The 21,101-nt window shown below is 40.5% G+C and overlaps 1 protein-coding gene and 1 long non-coding RNA gene across 13 annotated transcripts in view; one reads left to right on the top strand and one right to left on the bottom strand.

Moving 5' to 3' along the window:
- Positions 1–21,101, top strand: part of Alk (ALK receptor tyrosine kinase) — a 716,558-nt gene that overhangs the window by 441,935 nt on the left and 253,522 nt on the right. The window lies entirely within an intron of this gene.
- The window catches only part of LOC128115491 (uncharacterized), a 65,107-nt gene that overhangs the window by 38,766 nt on the left and 5,240 nt on the right, over positions 1–21,101 (bottom strand). For 6 of the 12 annotated variants that reach the window (XR_008220167.1, XR_008220169.1, XR_008220171.1 and 3 more), the window contains 3 exons: positions 11,360–20,473; positions 10,603–10,760; positions 2,715–4,781 (listed from right to left, as the gene is read on the bottom strand). This is a non-coding gene — a long non-coding RNA (uncharacterized LOC128115491). Of the gene's footprint in view, positions 1–2,714; positions 4,782–10,602; positions 10,761–11,359; positions 20,474–21,101 lie in introns of those variants that run through there. The other 6 variants (XR_008220168.1, XR_008220170.1, XR_008220173.1 and 3 more) reach the window with 5 other exon arrangements.

Raw genomic sequence — 21,101 nt, 5'->3', positions numbered from 1 at the left:
GTAAATGTCTGATCCCAAGGGGGTCGTGACCCACAGGTTGAGAACCACCCCTCTAGGCTTTCCTTCTTCCTGCACTCTCTCCTGGGGAGTCCCACCTCATTCTCCACCAAGAGCCCCTTCATTTTGGGGCAAATTGCTTCATCTTTCAGGCTCTTCCCAATGCTAGGCATGTGGGTACATGGAACTCTATCTGCAGTGTTATAAAATATGCAGTGGCTGTTTCCAGGAAGTGAGTTTTTCTGTGGTTTTTAAATCTCCTTCATGCTTCCATACGTTTCCGATAATATAACCTTTCTAAAATTACTTTTACAAATGAGGGGGGGAAAAGTTGTTTTAAAATAATAGGAGATCTTTTAGGAGCAAGCCAGAACGCAGGCCTGGTTTTTGTTTTATATTCAGAATGGAATATTGAACTGAGAACCTAGGATGTACTCACTGTACATCACATGAGTGAGGCAGTGAACGAACAGAAGATGTGTTCCTGGCCCTCACTCTGCACATCTGTAAGGCGGGTAGCACACTGTTGGTACAGCGGTGCCTTGTGACCCTCCCTCCCCAGTGTAGCAAGCCCTGCTGAGCGGGGGAGCCTTCCGCGGATCTCTCCTCACTGTCCAGCCCTCTGTCTGAAGCATCCCTTCACAGGATGACTGAGACTCACTTCCTGGCAGCCGGGGGACTTGATGTCACTGGCCAAATTGCCGCCTGTCTGGGGTTTTATAGACACGCTTCTCCTGTTTATTGTGATGTCAGTTTGCACAATTTCTCTTCAGGCGCTCGGCGCCTTTCAAGCATGAAGCTCCCTGAGATGAATGAGCCTTTATCAGGAGCTCTGCGCTCCTTAACTCTGTGGAAACCAGCGGTGCCCTGAGCGTTCTTCAATTTCCAGCCACAATTTTTGCCAGACTTTGGACTGAAAGGCTGGGTCGGGCAGAAATTGGCCTTGGGGGGGGGGGGGGCAGGGGTCCCTTGATACCTGCCTGGAAAGAGCATGATTTAACCAGCATGATTTTAAAACGACAGGAGTTTTCAAAGTAACAGTGGCAGTAGCTGCCTCCCTGTAGCAGATGGGTCCAAACTTTTGACAACCGGATGTGACATTGTCATCTCCAAAGTTCACTGTGGAGAACTATACCGATTAAGACAGACAGAAAAGGGAGGGAGGGAGGGAGGTCTCATACACACCCATGTACACACACACACACACACACACACACACACACACACACACACACACATCTCACAATGGGAGTTAAAGAAATGCTTCAGTGGATAAAGTGCTTGCCACAAAAGCATTAGGGTCTTCATTCAGATCCCCAGCACCCACATAAAAGGACAGACACCATACTCTGTCTATAAACCCAATACTAGTTGGAGACAGAGACAGGTAATTCCCTGGAGCCATGGCCACTCTGTTGGCTAGGTCGTTTGTTTGTTTTGTTTTGTTTTGTTTTGTTTTTCAACTTGGCACAGGCTAGTCACCTTCAGAAAATATTTATAAGGAGTCTGCCAAAGCGATTGTGCCAGCTGGTAGACCCTGTGGCATCATACTGAAAATATGTCCCTTCTGGTGATAAAATTCAGTGGAAGAGTACTTGTCTAACATATGCAGTCTTAGGTTTAATCCTCAACATGACGAAGGAAGGAAGGAAGGAAGGAAGGAAGGAAGAAAGAAAGAGAAAGAAGGAAGGAAAGAAAAGGGGGGGAACTGTGACACACACACACACACACACACACACACACACACACACACACACACACGGTGTGGGGATTAAACTTTATAGACATGGGTGTGAAGTAGTTTTTCCTTGCAGTTTTGATCTACATTTCACAGATGAATAATGGTACCAGATATCTTTTCATATGCATATTGGACGATTCTTTTGTAAAACTTGTCTAAACCTTTTGCCATTTGTTAAGGAGATTTTCATAATTCTCCTATTGATTTTAGGAGTTCTTAACACATTCTGGACAAAAGTCCAATTTCAGAAGCATGCACTGTAAATATTGCAAGTATTTTCCCCGTGGCTGCAGATTGCCATTCCATTTCTTTACCTCCTAATGAAAAAATGTTTTTCAACTTTCCAATGTGTCGTTTATGGTTAGTGGGCACTCTACAAAACCTCTCATTGCCATGCACAGATTCTCCCATGTTAACTTCTGGGAGGATTATTGCTGCTCCTTTCACACTTAGGTCTTCAACTCACTTGGTCTGGGTCATTGTGCATGGCATGGAGTCGAGCTGGTGCTCATCTTCTCATAGACAGGTCTCAGTGACACAGCACTGTGTTGGGAAGATTAGCCTGTCCACATGTCTTTTAAGCAGGTAGTGATAAATGTGGGTTTTTATGACTCCATTCGGTAGGTAAGCTCTCGTCTATATTTATACCAAACCCTCTGTTTTAATTAATGCAGCTTTATAGTATGTCTTGACATCTGGTTCTGTCACTACACCAAGTTCATTCATCTTCAAGATTGTCTTTGCCATGCATATCCTTTGCATTTATGTATCTATTTTGTAATGACCTTATAAATTATGTAAAAAAAAGTATTCTGGGCTTTTTCTTTGGACTGTATTATGTACACATTAATTCAGGAGAAGTGGCATCTTCAGTACCGAGTCTCCAGGTTCCTCAGCACAGTGTATACAGCTTTCCATAGATTTAGATCGGCTAACTTCTCCCCGTGATATTTTATAGATTTCTTTGGGTCCTTGCTCATATTTTCTGTAGACTTATTTATGTATGTTATTAGTTATTTTCTAAACATTTATTTTTTGCGGTATACTACTTTTTATTTCAGAAGTAAAAGGGGCATAAGAATACACATTTTTCAACTCTTCCATCTGTTCAATCAGTGTATCATATTGAAGTTTTCAAAGAGTAAATGAAAATATTATTTTAAACTGTAATTGCACTTGATCCTTTAAGATCATCATGGTTTTCCTATGGTGTTACACATGAGAAAGTTGTAAAAATTAGTTGTGAGATGTGTTTTTCCTTTGTGACTCATACTGAAAAATACATTTTCTTGGTATGTATTTACTGTATCTCAAAGATCATACTAAATTGTTAATGATTTTACTGATTCCAAAAATTGATAAATTCCTTTGGATTTTCTATTAGTTCAATGCTTCTTTTCTAGACATTATTCCTTTTCTTTCGTTCCTTGGCTTATTACTGTCTAAGGAGTGAATCAGGTATACATGGGTGGTAAATCATGAGCCCTGTCATCTAGCTTCTTATTCCCTCATGAGTGTGAGGTTGCTGTAGAACTTGAGAAGATGGCATTTATCAGATTGAGGAAGCTTCCTTATGTTCCAGCACCTTCAGGTTAATAATAAACAGAGTGGCAATTAAATATATATATACATATGTGCATGCATGTGTGTGCGTATGTGCACAAACATGTGCATATGTATGCTCAGATTCTGTGGGTTGAGTATCTAGACAGAGTATAGTAGGGAAAGCTTGTCCAGGTTCACAATGCCTGTGACCTCCACCATGCAACTTCAAGTAGAAGAAAGGGATCATTTGGAAACATGGTCACAAATACAGCATGTGGTTGATCCCAACTATTTGCTAGTGGTCCCTCACCTTGGACCTCTCCATAGTCCATGTAGCCAGGTTAATTCAGCCATTTTCATCCATGGCTTTTATTTTATAGATTTTGGCCTATTTTCTTGAACATCCTTCCTGTAATTATTTTATTCTGCATGTGATTTCTCTAATACTCACAGTTTTCCTTCTTGCCTGCTTTGCTAGCCCTCTTTATCAAACTTATGCTACATAAATCAGCATGGGAAATCTTCCTTATTTCCTTTTTTCTCTTAAAACTCAGTGGATTAGTTTTCACCAAATCTTTAAATACATGGACTTCAAGGCCTAGATTTTGTTTCTGTTATTTTTTTAAATCTGGGTTTTCAGCCCCATGGGCCTGTTTCCATGTAGGATCATGTTATATTCTAAAAGCTATGGATGACAGTGTTCCTCAGGGAAGTTATATTTTCTTCTGACCAGCAGAGGACATTGATCCAGTTGCAACTTAGTGGCACATGACTGTGGGGTCTCAGTGAAAGAGTTGTGGGAAACAGAAACTTATGGAAAACTTATGGGGTCTAGAAAACTCCTGTGGTAGTTGACAAGGCAAAAGCCAAACACTCTAAGCCCAGGGACACTCAGTGAAGCCTATCATAGTGCTGCAAAGAAGACCAACATGGGGAAAGAATAAGGAGAAGTTTGGTTACCATAGAGATGGAGCATGTCTGTAAAGGGATGCTAGGGCTGAATGAGCGCAAGGAGCTTTCTGTTTCTGAGAGAGAGAGAGCATAGTGAGTACAGGTCTAAATGTTCAAGTAAGAAAACGCTATCAGAGTGTTAGGCTAATATGAACTGTAATAGCTGAAAAAAAACCACCTGCTGCTTCATTACTGAATGCCAGGAACTGTCAAATCTAGGGCTGAGGTTTTGAGAAATCTGTCTGGCACACGACAATAGCCAGGCATCACTGATTTGGCTAATTCTGTAAGTTGGTCCTGATGTGTATACAGATGTGGAGTGAGCCTGAGTGAGTCCATCTTTGCATTACCTTGTTGACCAGCTGTCTGCCCCTTCGCTCAGATGGGCAGCAAGAGTGGCTTCCTTAGGAGAATTCCACAGGCTCATTTCTACCCCCTCAGGCCTCATTAGGACTGGACCTCGAAGCCAGATGGGGGTGGGACCTCAGCAGTAACATGGTTACCGCTTTGTTTTGTTTCAATTCTGTTAGAAGCGGGAACTTCTCATCTAGAAGAATAGAAGAGAGACATTTTTGTTCATGAGCTTATATTGTATGCACTTCTCCTGTAAGCCAATAGCTTACTCTGTAGCTCTGTGACTCCTGCTGACCCCCATGTGCTTAGCACTGGTCTAGGGGAGCTGTTCTCAAAATTTTTCATCTCTTTTCCACTCCTAAGAAGAATGATTGAGGATCCCAGAGAGTTTTGCCCGTGTAAGTTATAGCTATTGATTTTGTTATATTAAATATTAAATTGAGAACATTTGAAGTGTACCTATTTATTTACAAATAATAACAAAATCCCTTATATAACATACCACTATGAATAATGTGTTTTAATGAAAATCAGTCATGTGTGCCAAAACTAAACCAAATTAAGTATGAAGAGTGTCAAGGTTGTATATTTTTTTTAGAAATTCCCTAATGTCTGGCTTAATAGAAGTTATAGAGCCTCTGGAAAATTCTACTGTACATAGTTTTGCAAGAATGTATAAATATCTTACTCTTGATATCTTAGTGATATAATGAAAATAGTTTTGACCTTGAGGAAGCCCTGACAGGCTCTCTGGACTCCCACCCTGTCTCTGAGCTACACTTTGGGAAGCACTGGTATAGCTGGACTTTCAAGCTTTCAGCCAACAAGAGCAAGTAGATAGGCTCACCGTTTTCATTCATACTTCTAGCTTCTCATCCAGAATTAACAGTCTCTTTACAATGACATCAGTCTAAAAGGAACTAGGTTAAGTTAGAGATGAAAGGTTGGTTGGCTTGTGTAACCGAAAAGTCCGAGTGTTTTACATCCTCGTGACCAAAACAGCTCATAGAAACAGCTTGAGGGAGGACAGTATGTTAGGGCTCATGATTTCAGGGGGGTTTCAGTCCATCACGGGAGGGAAGGCATGTCAGAGTTCATGGCATAGCCTCCTCCATGAAGGCGGACAGAACGCAGGGAGCGTAGGGTTAGGTGTGAGATTCGAAGGCTCACCCCTTGTGATCTATGGCTGCCATGCCATGCCTCAACTCTTAGAGGGTTCACAGTTTCCAGGGAACAGACGTTTAAAACACTGACCTGTGTGAGACCCTTCAGATTCAAAGCCTACAATCTAAACTTGGGGAATGGAGGTCATGGCCTTTCGTATCATGGGGCTCAAGAATTCCCTAAGTTATAAGCTAAAGAATGTGTTCACTGCTATATGCCCAGGGTTTCAATAGCACTAAGTATGTGATATATTTTTTAATTATTTTAAATTAGCTAAGTGATGTTAATTACTATTTACAGGCTTCTGTTACCATTCTTCACCTCTATTTGCCTTTATTTTTATGTAAGAACCTCTTTATAAAGGGTGGCTTCTAGTAGCTCATTAAGTGTGACTCTTGATATGTACAACCTCAGGGGGGAGGGGCAGGATCAGCCAGCATCTATGTTGTCCTCTAAAAGGAAATTGACTATTCCGTCTTGGTTTATGGTCCCAGCTGAATCAACTAGTGTATGGGAGGGCAATGAGTGTTGCCAGACTTAGAAGGGAGAGGGTGAATCTTTTCACAGCTCCACAAGAGTCTGGTTCAGTGGAGATGGGGAAAATCGCCCCAAAATAAGAAATGCTGATCATCACCTATTACACAAAATTACAGATGTCCACTAAAGCTGTCGCAGGAATCTCCCAACAAATGACTAGTCAATCAAGCGTAAACTCAAATTGTATTATAAAATATATTGTTTAGTAGCTTTAGTGATCCAAATGGGCAGAGAGCTGTCTGCAAGCTGGGTTAGTAATTGAGTGATTGACTTATGATTAATTGATAAAGCTTTGGCCAGTGAGCCTCAGAACATGTAGAAACATGTTCCACAATATAGAACAAATAGGTGGCCTGAAGCAAAGTTGTTTTGAAGAAAGAAAATGGCACCCTAAGGGTAACTGGAATCCAAAGGTACAAATAAAGAAAAATAATCGAGGATCCCTTTAATGATTTCCACATAGTAAAAGGTAAGAAGTGTTCGTCATAAACACCGGGTGGGTTTTTTAAATGAGACTAAAATAGATTGACATCATGACAATATTGACATTTTCTTTGAAAATTGCACCAATATTTATAAGATATATTAGGAACTCATTGTCCAAATAAACTATGTGTGTCTGAGTGTGTTCAGGCATAAATGTATACGTGTATGTGTATGTGTATGAGTGTGTGTACAAGGGTGCATGACTGTGTATGTATGTGAATGTGTATGACTTTGTTACTGTGAATGTGTGTGAGTGTATATGTATGAGTGTATGTATGTGTGTGTGTCATTGTGAGTGCATGTACATGAGTGTGTGTGTATGCATGAGTATGTGTGTGTGTGTATGTGTGTTTGTATGTGTGTGTGTGTGTGTGTGTGTGTGTGTGTGTGTGTGTTGTGAACTTTGGGAGACACCAGATATTTGAAACTATGACGTCAACACTCACACACTTTGGGGAGATAATATTCCCCAGGTCTGTGATAGGATAGTGTTTGCTTGGATCCCTAAAGAAGAAAGAACAATGTCCACGTGATGATGTCCTGGTGACTTGGGGCCACAGAGTTTCTCATGACTAGAGCATTGTTTTGTAATTTCATTTTAAATCCACCTGTAATTTGTCAGCTTTCTCTCTCTTACTTCTTCCTGCCTGCTCTAGGGGTGTTAGTATTCCTCTTCAATGTCTTAAAATCTACCCATAACTAATATTGCTTCATGCATAGCAATCAGATTCTTGCATTAGTATATTTCCAACCTGTCTCCCAGCCTTGGTGCTACTGCTGCCATAGATTTTAATTTTACATGAGACCCATAATATACTATGCTGCCATTATTTTGGCTTTAAGCAGTCAGCCCCTTTAAATGGATTTTTAAATGAGACAAAATTATATTTTTAATATTTACTTAGGTATTTTCCATTCGTAGTATATTCTGTGCCTTTGTATAGATCCCATTATCCATCTGGTGTATTTCCCTTCTGCCTGGGGAACTTCCTTCTTCATTTCTTAGACTGAAAGTTTCTCTGAGTTTTTGTTTCTCAAAAAAGATTTTTTTTTTCCATTTTAAGAAGATGTATCGGTGCATATAGAATTCTGACTTGGTATTTTTCCTTAGCACTCCATCTCTATTGTCTTTCTGCATACATGGTTTCTGACAGCTTCCTGCTGTGCCTCTGTTTGTTCTTATTTATCTCATTTCTCTGAACGCCTTAAATATCCTTTTCGCTATTTTAAATCAATTTTATAGGATTCAATCTTTTTTTAAGTTTTTTTTTCAGATTTATAGTTTTCAGCCAATTTGTAAATTTCTCTGTGATTTCCTCAAACGGTTATGCATTTCTGGGACTGTACATCTGTACAATATGTACGTCTATACAATTGTTGTACATATTGTAGATCACACTGTTTAGGGTTGATGGTGAATTGCTATTAGGTTTTTGGTCCTTATCCCTCAAGCTTCGTGTTGAGTGGTTTTCATAACTCTGCCTTCAGATCTGATCATTTCCCCTGCAGCATAATTTCTCAACAACGGATGCCATGAGCATTCAGAGTTAGATAATATTTTGTCAGGGGAACTATTCTGTCAACGTTCAGATGTTTAGAATCTTCCCTAGACTCCACCTGCTAGAGGCCAATAGTAACTTTTTTTCCCTCTGGTGAACACAACAATCACAGACATTACCGAATGTCTATTGGATTCTTTTCAGGCTTTCATGTCTCCCTTGATGTGTTTGTATCTTCCTGTATACAGATCAGCAAAGTACAATACACAGGCTCTTAGTCGGACACTTCTTCATACAAATAAAGTTTTGTCTGAACTATGCATTTGCCAGTATGTTACTGCGGCTCTTCCATACTATAACAGAAGAATTAAGTGGCCAATAACACAAAATCCCTAAAGTATTTCTATATTTTACTCTTTCTCTTTGTCTATAATTCCATTGACTATATTTAGAAGGTTTCTAACAGCCATTTTAAGATAACTTTCTGATAATTCTCATACCTGTATAACTTATGGTTCTGTTTCCAGACAGATTTTTCTTCTGATTTGATGTCAGACCTTCGAACACCTGCTAACTTTTGGTTGGACATAGACGCCATGATTTTATATTGTGGGAACTGGATTTTGATGTTGTTCTCATAAAGAGTGCTGGACCTTGTTCTGACATGCAGAGTAACTTGCTGATCATTGTGAGCTTTTCACAGATTGCTTTTAAGTGTGCTGTGTCAGATACACAATAGTCTTGGATCTGAACTAATTTCCCCTACTGCTGTTCAAGTAGGGCTCTCCTGATGGCTGTACCAAATGGCCCATCAATTAGTAGGTCTGTCTTGTCTCTAACTAGTTGGGATACAGATTACTTAGAACCATGACTGTAATAGCTTCTACTCAGGAAAGCATTCCAGGCCAATCCTCTGCAGATCTGCCTTTCTTTCCTTGATAGCCTCCATGATAGGCCTACCCACTATGTCCATGCTTTGATTTTCTCTATAGTGTAGCCTGGAAATGGTTTGCAGACACTAACCCAGGAAAACCTTAAGGCTCACTTCTTTGAATTTCTTTCTCTTAAGGGCTAAGGCCCTACCTATGTATCGTTCAATGGCTTCAACTTTGTATTTTATATAAATTTCCAGTTCTCTAGTTTTTAATCAGGACATCAGTCCCTTTAGCTTTTCATCACTATGGGACAATCTAGAAGGCTCCAGGAGGACTGTCTAACAAGTTAAGTAGCAGTTGGCTTTCACATGCAATAATAGTTGATGAGAAAAGTGGCCATGAATTTGTAGGAGAGCAGGGCGGGGTGTGTCGGAGGGTTTAGAGGGAGGGAAGGAAAGGGGGGGGAACTGTTGTGATTACATTATAATATCAAAACTGAACAAAAAACTACCATACCTTCTACTGTGGATATTTGTACAACAGTCATCCCTTTCCCTAGTGTTTCGAGTAATGGGGCATTTGGAATACTTCTCCCTGCTGCAGGAATCACTCCACAATAAGGGAATAAATTCATTTTAACTCCTTGGATATTTCATGTGGATAAGAGAAGTGGGTATATAAATTATCCTGTGAAAATCAACCTAAAGTCTGGAGCAAATAAAATTATCATTCACTGCATGTTTTGGGTTTATTATTGCTAGCATGTTAGTTTTAGGTCAGATTTATGATAGAGAATTTTATGCTTATAATGTTATATGACTACTTTGATTCTACACTAAGCCCAAATGTACTATAATATGTTCAGTATATTTATTCCCATTTTATAGGACTTGGTTCATAATTTTACTATTTCAAATGATGTTATATTTTGCTTTTGTGCCTTGTTACTGGCTATATTTATAATTAATTGGATCCTAAGTTTTGGGTTTAGAGCACAACCCTTTTTATGAAATAATCCCACAGGGAAATGGGAATCATTATATAATGATTTGCTTTTATAACACTGTTTTCAGTGACATGTTGGAGCATACAGTAACCATTACTTTTAAAGGGCCCTAGTTCATCTCTTATATTTCCTCTCAGTGTGCTTTGTGATAGGTCTTATCTCCTGAAGTAGAAGATACTATGAGAAGAATGATCAAGTATTGCATCCTTTGTGATGGCTCTGCCTTACGCATAAGAAGAAAGCAATATGGCATAATGCTGTTTTATTTCTTTAGCCATTAAAAGTGTGTCTTTAAATTATATCTTATAATTTAGAAATATATCTTACATATATTTATATATAGTTAGAAATATACCTTGTAACTTAGAAAGCCCAACTTGAAAAGTATATTATTAGCAAGAGTTCTTCTAAGTTAAAATAAGGAAAGAAGCCCAGACCCCTACTCACAGGATCCATCCAGCTCTAAAGCAGGGTAGTCACTACAGCCCTTACTTGTAGATGGTGGGGTTCAACATATGGAGTCATCCAATCTTAGTTCAAATCCAGGACCCATCTTACTTGCTGGAAGATTTTGAGCAGGTCACATAACTTTTTGAGGCTATCTTCTACAAAACAAAGAGAGATTTTAATAATTATACTTCTATGTCAGTTGTGAATGTCATTAACTGAAAGTTGTAGAGAAAATCTAAATAATAGTGACTGAGACAAACACTCTACTTTTTCTTGATTAAAAACAAGTTCCAGGGACTGGAGATTGCTCAGGGGTTAAGAGTACTGGCTCCTCTTCTAGAGGACTTGGGGTTGATTTAACCACATGGGGGCTCACAATCATGTGTAACTCCAATTCCAGGGGATATGACACCACCCTCTTCTGGACAAAACACCCACACACATAAAATTAAAGGTTAATTTTTTTGAAAGTTCAAGGATGGGGATTGTAGCTCAGTGGCAGAACATTAAAATATACAATACCCTGGACCTAATCTGTAACAGTGCAAAGAATATGAAGAATTAAAAGTTTAAAGTATTAAAGTATTATTAAAGTTCAAATGTACACAGTTGTTGATTTTTCTTTTTTGAAAGTTTATTATTTGGGGAAACGTCAGCTCTTTTAATCTACTTTGATTAGACACTGTCCTGGTTAGGTTTCTACTGATAAAGACCACAACCAAAAGTAAATTGAGAAGGAAATGGTTTATTTTACCTTCCAGCTTCATGATGGAAACCAGAGCGGGAACTCAGGTAGGGCAGGAACATGGAGGCAGGAACTCAAGCAGAGACCACAGAGGAGCACTGCTTACTGTCTTGCTCTTCATGGCTATAATTCCAGCTCCAGGGGTACTGACACCTCTGACTTCTGAGAACACCTGCACTTATGTGTACATACCTCTCCCATACAGACACATACATATAATTAAAAAATAATAAAATAATTTCTCAAAAATGATGGCATTTGGTGTTCTGTATCTGTGATAATTAAAATCTAACCTCACAAGCATCCTTTGGGGGGGGGTCCAAAAATACTCATGATTTTAGACATAAGTTCACACTTCTCAAAAGAGAAATTATGGTGAGTTCCAAGAACTTACATTTTGAGACATTTTCCAAGTGACTCTCCTACCCATCAAAATGGAAAACCATAGTCTCGCATGACTGGGGATAGTTCAGTGAGGTGGAACCAGATATTCTGGGGTAATGAGCATCTACAGTGGATATTTTATTTCTTGAGAGGGGGAGATACTAATACAAAAAAGATGGCTGAGTAGTAACTGTGCCTTCAGTTTAGCACAGCCTCTCCTACAATGTAAGCAGTCAGTACTGTTGGCAACTTTTATTATTATTGACAATTTTCTCCAGCACCAGGAGACCCAGACCTTAATGGATGCTTCAGCTATGGTTCAGTTGTCTGGTCACTATCTGTGAAATGAAGTCACTATTACCCACGTCTGCTTGCAATAGACACCACTGAAGTCTCCCAGTTCAATCCACGGGGAACAGTATGCTATTTCCAATGCGTTCTGTAGGTCAAGGAAAATTTCATGCCTCAAGATTGTTTCAAAGGCATTTGCAAGATTGATGCAGTATCTATACAGGATATAGAGTTCCTGAGAAGAAAAACAGCAAATTCAAGGGGTAATGATTAGTGGTTCTCCTTATCCCAGCATGTTGGGAAGGACAGATGACAAATGACTCCAACCCTTAACAGAATACTTAAAATTTCCATGTAACGTAACAGCAGAGCATGTGTGAAGCCAAGTACTGGGAGTGATTGAGCAGATGTTTGCCTGCTCTATTTTCAGCCGAATAAATCAAGTTATTGATGATCTTACCAGGCTGTTTCCTAAGTTATATAACTGGACCTCAAATGATTATCAAATGCAAATATATACATAAATACTCAGACGTAATCCACACTGTGTGCGCACGTGTATGTAAACATTGTGGGAACCAATAGTCAATGTGGGTTAAAATAAATTTCCTATAAGCTAAGCATACTGCTGGGTTTGTACACAGACTTTTGGTGAGAGCAACATATGAGACCTTCCTAAACTTCTTATAGTGTTTAAAAAAAAAATACCTTAGAGAAGCTGGGAGGTTCTGGTTGGGCAGGGAGAAAGTGTATGAATTTTTATTTTATATTGGTCAGGCCCTCATTAATCTTAGATTCTGTGTCCTATCTGTAAAATTGGAATTATAAAACCAACTTCAAAGAATTATGATTGGAGGATGAATGAAATAATGTGTCCAAAGCTCTTAGTGTCTAATACACAGCAGGTCATCAATAATTCACCCACTTTTACGTTTATTTCCTTCCATACTCAGATATAGTAGGTTTGAAGCAGTTATTTAAACACAACCTTCCTATTCCATGATTTTTAAAAAGATTTTCCATCTGAAAAAGGGACATGGAAAAGTGATGTGGTCCCAGGCTGACTAGACCGGGGGTGAGTCGGGATAAGGGTTTCACCTTGAGTCCTACTTTGCTTTCTGTTCCTCTGACAAACACCATGACCAAAAGCAACTTGAGGAGGAAAGGGTTTGTTTCATCTTACACTTCCTACACAGCCCATCACTGGGGGAAGACAGAGCAGGGACCCGAGGGAAGATCCTAAAGGCAGAAACTGAAGCAGAGGCCATGGGAGAACGCTGTTTACTGGCTTGCTCTCAGTAGCTTCCTTAGCCTGCCTTACACAACCTTGGATCACTTGCCCAACCCATGGGTGGTAATGCCCGTGGTGAGCTAGGCTTTCCCACGTTGCACATTAATCAATAAAATGACTTATAGACTTGCTTACAGGTAAATATGAGGGAGGCATTTTCTTAACTGAGATTCCCTCTTCCCAGATGACCCTAGCTTATGTCAAATTGACAAAAATATAACCAACAAATTGGGCGCTTTGGAATAGCTTGCCCTGATATTTGCAGGCTGTCTATATGCAGAGGCTGCTAATACACTGAAAAGGGATTTGTAAAAGCATTCTGGGACTCTTCTATGGAAGCCTATTTCCCGTCATTAACAGAACTCCTCCTCCTTATTCCTCTAGTATACCCTTCAGTCTTGCTTCTGAAGGTCAGTTGGGCATAGGTAGCCAGATGTGGTAGAAACAATATTTAGCCAGGTGACCAAGACTATAGCTCTAATACATTAATCAAGCCTCATATTCACATGTCTGTTGGGCTAAAGACTATGTGTGTATGTGGTATACATGCTGTGAAATAATATGCTAAGAGAAACAGTAGATGAAAGATTTATTTTGCCTCACAGTTTGGAGAATTCATTCAAGCTCACATTATCACAGGCCAGGAAACAGAGAAAGAATACACGAAGGAGCCAGATACAATATAGCCCCCAAGGAACTAACACTAGTGACCTACTTGCTCTATGTAGCTTATATTTCACCACCTACCTGATGCCTATTCCTGGTGGCGTTGTTTATCTCTAAAACCTTGTGAATGGGGCCTCAACCATCCATGTTTCTTATCAGCATTCTTATCTCCCAAGCTCCTACTGAAACAGCCCATTAGCTCTGCTTCAGACATCCGATGGCTTTTCCAAGCCCACCTTCCAAATGATTCCAAAAAAAAAAAAAAATAGTCCAAAGACATAAAAGCCACACTGTCAAGTTTATCACAGCAACAACCCCGCTTCCTCCATACCAATTTCTTTTCTAGTCTTGTGCATGTTGCTATGATAAAAGATACCCTGTACACCAGCAACTTAGAGCTTACAATTCCAGGTCACAGTCCATCATTGTAAGGAAGTCAAGATGGGAACTTCAAACAGCTAGTTACATCACAGCCGTAGTCAAGATCAAAGAGAAATTAATGAGTGAATGTTCACTTTGTTGCTTATGTTCTCCACTCTTCCACAGTCAGGAATTGCTGCCTAGGGAATTGTGTTGCCTGTAGTGAGCTAGGTCTTTTCATATCAAGTAATTTAAGACAATCTCCCACAAATATGCCCACGGGCCAACATGATATGGGCAATTCCTCACCGAGGTTCTCTTTCCAGGTGATTCTAGGTCATGTCAAGTTGACAAAACTAACCACCACAGCATTCCACTATGAATCTACCAAGAGATTAATCTGCTGAACCAGAGCCCCCACAAGCTGATTGTCTCCGAATATGCCCCCATGGACTCACCACAAGAGCTATGATGCATGCAGTGTTCCTGAATGCAATCAAGTGGACAATCAAAACTAGCCATCACAGTTACTTACCTTAAACTTTCAAACCAGAAACTTTCTCCCATCTTGTTTTCAGCTGAAGAGAAATGTATGTTGATTCTTTATTGGAATGTTTTTAGTTTACCTCCAAAAATTGACTGTTCTTTAAAAATATGATGGAAGAAAGCAGGGTCTCCAGGACGACCTGAAATTAGGAGCTCCCACTTGTCAGTGAGGTCATCTTAGTGGAGAACTGTTATTCTTTATGGCTCCATGTGTGTGGCCACTATTTAATCCTAATCTCTTAAGAAGGCAAAAAAGAAGATGATAAGTTATCTGTTTGGAAGAGTAGGAGGCCAATATGTACAGAGCAAGTACTGCGTGATGGACATTCTTCCAAATATCTTAGATGTGACACCCAGCTTCATCTCGAAATAACCCCATTTGTATTGTGGTTAAAATTTCATAGTTTAGTCATTGGAAATACACAGTTTGGTGGAATTAAGTACATTTGACTTATTGAGCAACCGTAACTAGCATCTCTTCCTAGACTCCTTTCATCTTGTGAAATCTGAATTCTGCTCTGGGCAAACCCTAGCTCCTTATCCTCCTCCAGCCCTTGCTGCTCCTATTCCACTTCCTGTCCCCATCACTTTACATTACTCAGGTATCCCATGTAATAAGAACCTTATATTTCAGTACTATTTGTCTTTCTGTAACTAGCTTATTTCACTTAGCGTCCTATCTTCGTTGTTCATCAGTGTTGGATTACAAGTCAGAATGTCTTTCTTCTTTCAAAGCCAAATCATGTAATATTTTCAAATGTATCACATTTCATTTATCTATTCAACTGTCAGTAGATGTGAGTTGTTTTCATGACTTGTAATAATGCTGATATGAATAGAGGTGTGCAAATATCTGAATCTTTATTCTCAGTTCTCTTGAATATATCCCTAGTCATGGAGTTGCTGGGTCACATGGCAATTATACTTTCAACATTTGTGAAGTTTACAGAATTTCCTACAGCACCACTTTGCATTCATACCAGCATATGCATGAAGGCTCCAATTTTTCTACGCCCTGTCAACATTTACTATTTTCTTGATGCTGTTGCTGTATACTATCTATCTTAATAGGTGTATATTGGTATTCCCTTTTACAAGTAAGGAATCTGGAATTTAAAAATATAATGGGTTCTAGCTTGCTTCTCTACTCATGTAATAGAGCACTGACCAAACAACATGGGGAAAGAATGGGTCTATTTATTCTTGCCCTTCTGTGCCACAGTCTATCATTGGAGAAAGAAAACCCAAGAGCTCAAGGCAGGAACCTTGAAGCAGAAACTGGAGCACACATACTATGGATGAATTTTGTTCAGTGGCTTCATTTCTGGGTCTCATTCAGCTGCTTTTTACGTAAAGCCCAGGCCCACTTACCTAGGGATGGTACTACTCACAGTGGCCTGGGTCCTTCTACATCAATCAGCAGTCACACAGACATGCCCATGGGCCAATCCCATGGAAGTAACTCCTCAGTTGAGATTTGCTCTTCCTAGGTGTATTATGTTGACACCTGACGCTGACTGTGATATTCTACCCTTTGTCAATGCTGACCCACAAACACAATACTTTAAAACATAACCTTTCCTATCATGTGTTTCCTCAAGATCTTGTATTTATATCATAATATAAAATGCAACATAGCTTTAAAAGCCCCAAAGTCTTTAAAACTGCCATGACTTAAATTTTCAATCTTTCTTTAAAATAAGTCTTTTAACTGTAAGATCCTGTAAAATTATTTTTTTTTTAAGTGAAATGGTTTATTACTCCTAGAGGGAAGATCCAGGGCATAAAAACAATGACACTTAAGCAAAACCAAAGTCTAGCATTGTAACTAAAATACTGTGGCTCAGTGTCTGACATCTGGGACTCAGTCACAATCTTCTGGGCCTCGAACATCTTGGGTATCTCCCCTTCTCCTGCTCTGCTGTCTACAGCACACACCGCTTGTCTGAAAGCGCAGACTACCTCCATTTCATAGATTCCTTTGTCCCTGGCAGTCATCCTACGGTGCTGGCATCTCCAGTATGCTGGAGGTCTCCACAGCAAGTGAGATTGCACCTTCACAGCTACTCCTGACATCCCCGACATCTCACAGTGCCAAGGCTCCGCTGCTATTCATGAGCCTATCGTGTCTTCAAAACTAGTACCATGTAAGAAATTCTTACGTATTACCAAATGTTGCTGCCATCTTGATGTTCAACTTTAACCCCCTCCAGACCACATTTTCTGTGTGCTGACCTTTGAGGAAATACTTCCTGTAAGAGTTCATTTCAATGATGATGAGCTCCTGTTATTCAAAGCAGATTTTTTTTCCACCGCGATAACCAGCATTGATTGTCCCAGTAAAGAAAGAGCTAGAGTAGTGCTGGCCTCTTGTTAATCATGGCTGATCCTTCAGCCTCTGCTCACCAGAAACCACAGATTCTTCATTCAAAGTATCACACAGTCATGATGGGGTGCTGTGGGAATGTCTTTCTGTATGATGTGAATATGTGTTGCTCTGATCGTTTGATAAATAAAGCTGTCTGGCCTACGGCAAGGCAGCTTAGAGGCAGGCAGGAAATCCAGGAGAGAGACAGGAAGAAGAAAGGGGAGGTAGAGGAGATGCCATCCCACCATACAGGGAACAGCATGGAATGGCACACAGGTAAAACCACGGATCACATGGTGACATATAGATTAGTAGAAACGGGCTGAGTTTAGTTATAAGAGCTAGCTAGCAAGAAAATTGAGCTATAGGCCATGGCCATGCAATTCGTAATTGATATATGCATCTGTGTGTTTACTTGGGTCTGAGCAGCCACAGGACCAGGCAGGACACAGGAAAACTTCCAGCTACATTGCAGACTTTGAGGGACTCTCAAACTTCAATCTGAAATTTCAAAAGCCAGGCCCCCATTGTGTACATTTTTCAGCACTATCTTCTAAGTTCCCAGAACATTTCATTAAGCAAGGAGCATCCAGTGAGTTTTCCAGCTCAGAGCTCCAAACCCTTCCACAGTCTTCCCCCAAACATGATCAAGCCTGTCACAGCAATACCTCACTCCTGGTACCAACTGCTGTTCTAGTTTGTTTCTATATTGCTGTGAAAGGACACTGACCGACAGCAACATGGAGAAGGAAAAGGTTTATTTTATCTTACACTTCCACATCCCAGGCCATCACTGAAGGAAAGCAGGGCAGAAGCTCAAGGCAGAAACCTGGAGGCGGGAAGTAAAGCAGAGACCATGGAGGAGGAGTTCTTACTGGGTGTGCCCTCCTATATCAACCAAGAAACTGCCCCACAGACATGCCCGCAGGCCAGTCCCATGAAGGTCAAGCCTTTTTGGTCAAGTAACTATGGCAATGGGCAACATCTGACACCAGTCTGTTGACAACCAGAAGAGGCTCAGTTCTAATCAAGAGCTCTTGGTCCTATGCAACTGGGACAAGACCACAGAAGTGAGATTGTCTCAGTGCAGCAGGTCAAGATGGTACCCGATGTCAAGGTGGTTCCTTGCACCACTACACTTCAAGGGATTCAGGATTCTGGAAAAATCACCTAGGAGAAAACCTCTTTAAGAAAATAACAATCAAGACAGTTCTCATTTCTAAGGTCTGCACCCCCAACCCCCAAGGATGGAGAGAAGCCATCCTTACCAAATCATTGCCTGGCCAAGAGCAAAATTGAGAACTCTACATTCTACATTTATCAATAGAAAATTTTTGTATTCCAGTTTCTCTGACTTCTCTTGGTCAGTTGAGTGTTTTTGAGCTTTTCTTTCTTGTATCTGTACCAAGGTCCTCCCTAGGGACGTTGTGCATGTTCACTTGTACCGTGAATTAGATTGTTTTGATTGTAGAGCTAACACAACAGTCTTATTTGGAGCATGGAAGTGAAAGAGAATCAGGGACAGAAATAGAAGCAATGAAAGAGAAGAGAGCAAGAAAGAGGGAGGGCTAGCAAGCTGATCTAATTAGCATGGCACATGTTTCAGACAAAATAATCCATATCTGTCCATGGCAAATAAGATAACAGGACTCGACTCTCCAAAGAGGAGGCTAGGCTTAACACCCAACTTAGAACATTGCTGGAATATCAGAAGGGCTTTATGTCTGCAGCATCTGGCAGATCACACAGCTAAGACTCAGAAAAGGGCAGATGCCCTGACTGACCCCACACCCAAAATCGTGTGTGAGACAGGATAGGGCCCTGCTCCGATGACCGTGCCCCTCGAGCCTTTCCCACCCTGCTCTAGCCAGTCACTGGCTTCAGCTCCTATCAGACAAGATCGTGACCACAACCAGGGACAAGTCTAGCCAATGTCTCTTGCAAATGTCTCTTTGCAACATTCAAGATGCATCAAAGAAGTACAGGGTTAGATCAGTCACTATGGAGGCCCCTTGTCAAGCACTTTGGATGATCGGCAGCATAGTTTGAGTTTCTTCCTTTGTGTCTTTAGTGCTGTATAAATTAGGACCAGTGTTTTGACTTCCCTCAGCCTTACTTTCCTCATCTATAACGTATGTGTTGACCTAACCTTATGTAGTTTTTATTGTAAATAACTAAAGTATATATCAGAAAATGGTCACACACTGGACTGCTTGATATACAGCATTAAAATAATATTTACAAATGAAACTTCCTGTTCCACACTGGAGAGACAGTCAAAGCTTGAGCTTTTCTTGAGTCCTAGTATTTGGAGGACAAAACAGCATGATTTTATAGATATTGGTGTTGAAAACAATCCACTTCCCTTGGTCGCCTAGAGTAGACTCTTGTTTCTGTGAACTAAACTTGCTCCAATTTCCCCAGTCTTGAGACCCACTTCAGCAAGCCCTTACATTGTGCCAGTTCTGGTCAGTAGCCAGTGTTGGTAACCTGCCCACCGGAAACTGGATAATCCTCTTTGGAGGGGCACTACATGTGTTAACACAGCCAGTGTGTTTAATTCAAATTAGGAGCTACTTTAATCATATTAAACTCAATCAAAGATTTAGAATCTGTCATGAGTGCTAGGTTTTTGGCAAAAGAAAGACAAATAATCTCAGTCCTTGCTGGGGTCAGAGCTGCCATGTCTTTGGGGTCTAATTTGGGTTTATCTAAAATGCTCTCCTTGTTAGACTGAGGTCCTATGCAGTTGGGAGAAGACCACAGAAGTGATACTGTCTCAGCGCAACAGATCAAGATGATATCTGGTGTCAAGATGTATGATTACTAAGGATGTTACCAGCCCTAGGCTGTTTTTGGTGAAGCGAATGTCTGACAAAGTAATGGTTTGATAGATTTCTCTTCTGGGGCAAAGTTCCTGTTTTCCTTTTTTATAATTAACCTGTTTTATGAGGGCAAGTGTTTTAAGACTACACAATACTCTGGTTCTTGTGCTTATCTCCTTGTTTCATTGCAAGATGTTTTTGAGTATGTCCTCACTTGTGAAGCTTACCTTTAATTAGAAAGAGTTAGACAATAAAGTGATCACAGTAGATGATTTTGGTTAATGAGACTGTTATGCAAATGGTGTAAGAAGTACAGTAGGAGAAGAGAGAGGTGTCCCTTAGAAGGCACATCAGGAAAGCTTCCTCCAAGAGGGTGACGTTTGAGATGAGACCTGAATGAAAAAAAAAAAAAAAAAAAAAAAGCCCAAGTGATATCTGAGAGAAAAGTGCTCCAGGTGAAGCCTCCTGCAAGAGCAAAAGCCGAGAAGCCCGGATGAGCAAGGCCTATTTGAGGAAAGGAAATCAGTCAGGCATGGCTGACGTGACATGAATAAGGGTGAGCTGGTAGCAGATAAGGATGGAAAACATGGGGAGCCCCAGGCAGGTGAACTCCGCAGGGAGGATACGGAGCGGCAGTCTTCCAGGCAACTTCTTCCTCTCGCTGTGTCCTCTATCTGCCCTGCCCAGTAGGCCAGTCACACGCCGCGTCTGCTGCTTTAGAAGGAATTTGGGTTAAGATCAAGTTATATCTTAAAATTCAGTTCCTTAAGCCACCACTTTAAGTGCCTGCTAGTCACTCTGTGCCTAATGGCTACCCTGTGGACCCTCACAACTACAAAACCTGTCCATGATGGCAGCGAGTCTGTTAGTCATTGAGGTTGGGTATGTCTTCTGTAGGCCACATAAGCCCTTCTTTATGTTAGTTTCCAGGAGAGATATACAGCTAAGTGAGTTATGGCCCTCCTTCCCCAGTATCTTCAAGGTTAGTAAACCAATGTGTGATAAATGTGTTTCTAGGCA

Source organism: Peromyscus californicus, unplaced genomic scaffold (genome assembly GCF_007827085.1).
Source record: "Peromyscus californicus insignis strain IS unplaced genomic scaffold, ASM782708v3 Scaffold_1__1_contigs__length_55948999, whole genome shotgun sequence".
NCBI classification, from domain to species: Eukaryota; Metazoa; Chordata; class Mammalia; order Rodentia; family Cricetidae; genus Peromyscus; species Peromyscus californicus.
The sequence above is the reverse complement of the archived record's forward strand: the minus strand, read 5'-3'. Positions and strand labels throughout refer to the sequence as shown.